Consider the following 1460-nt stretch of genomic DNA (forward strand, 5'->3'; position numbering starts at 1 on the left):
CCCCGCCACGCCCCGGCGCTACAGCCACGCTGTTTGACCTACCTCGAGGCGGCCAGCTGGGTTCCTCCGTGTAAGTACCGGGTGATTCAGAGAAGATGTAGGTGCGAGCGGGTTTGCCTACTCGCTAAGGCGCCGTGGCACCTTAGGTATGCAAACGCACCCGCACCCTGCGGCTTCTCTAAATCACCCGGTGCAGCGGGGTGCGAGCCAGGAGGCCTCGCCACCACACCCAGAAAAATAGTTTCTTGATTCAAGTGCTAGCTGACACAAGATGGAATTCACCATTGAATTAAGGCAATATTGTCTTTGAAATAGGATTTTCCTCTTATTCGCAAGAAAATGTCACCTTGTTTCAAGAGTAAAATTGATCTTGTGTCAGCGTGCAGCTTGAAACAAGGAAAAAATTTGCTTGCAACAAGAAACGATTTTTCTGGGTGCATGGCTCGGCTCGGCTCTACTACGAGGTCCTCGCCATACACGTTGTGGTGGTGGGCCGTGCCGCGGGGCAGCACCGCGCTATCAGCTGTGCGGCGGGCGCGGGCGGCCGGTGCGGGGCGGCGAAGGCGAGGCGGCGGGGCGCGGCGGGTTGCAGGGTCACGAGGAGGAGCCGTTGCCCCCGGCACCGCCTGCTTGTACCCCGCCACACCACTCTGTGTCCCCGCAGTTCTGTTGTCGCCTCTCCCGCTCCTCTCTCTGCCTCTCCGCGCTGCAGACCAGAAACCGTTTCGCGGCTTTGGCTCAATCGAGTCAGCCACCACCGCACCGCGATCGCATGGAGTGGGCGTTGTCCCTCGCGGCCGCCGCCTCCTCCTCCCTGCACGCGATGCGGTGCCGGCCGAGTTTAGACGCGGATGTGGCGGGCCGGCCTGGGCGCTGCTGTGGTGGGTGGCGCCTGCAAACCACTCTGAGGAAATGGGGGGTCGTTCCCATATACTTACGCGACTTTCAGGGGGTACGAATAGGGTACGAGTATTATATATATGAGGTTCTAAAAGTGGAAAGCAAGTACGTACGTTCCGTAGGGACCTAATGATATTTTTACCCCTCGGTACAAGTATTGTGATGTCTTTTCTACCGAGCTCCAGGATGGTCCTGATACTTTTGGAACCCCATAATATCTACCCCCCACCCATAAAATAGGCTTGTAGTGTGGGAACGATCGCTAGGACTTTACTAGGAATGAGCAGCGTGGCGAACTCCTGGCCTCGTATTCGTCGCATCGGCGAGCGCGGAGCCCTTCTGCTGTCCGTTCCCGCGCACCTGCCGGACCCGCGCCAGGTGCCGCGCTGTCCCTCCAGCACCTGCGCAGGTGCGCGCGGCTGCACCGGGGAAGAACGGAACCGTACTTGGACGGTGACGGATATTGAAATAAAATTCTCATTTTCGCTCAATTTAAAAACATAATCTCATTTGTTGGTCGGTGGTCTTTTACTGTGCTGAACTATCGCTCGGACCCCCCC

Source organism: Frankliniella occidentalis, unplaced genomic scaffold (assembly GCF_000697945.3).
Source record: "Frankliniella occidentalis isolate FOCC.00 unplaced genomic scaffold, Focc_3.1 Scaffold548, whole genome shotgun sequence".
Taxonomy (NCBI): domain Eukaryota; kingdom Metazoa; phylum Arthropoda; class Insecta; order Thysanoptera; family Thripidae; genus Frankliniella; species Frankliniella occidentalis.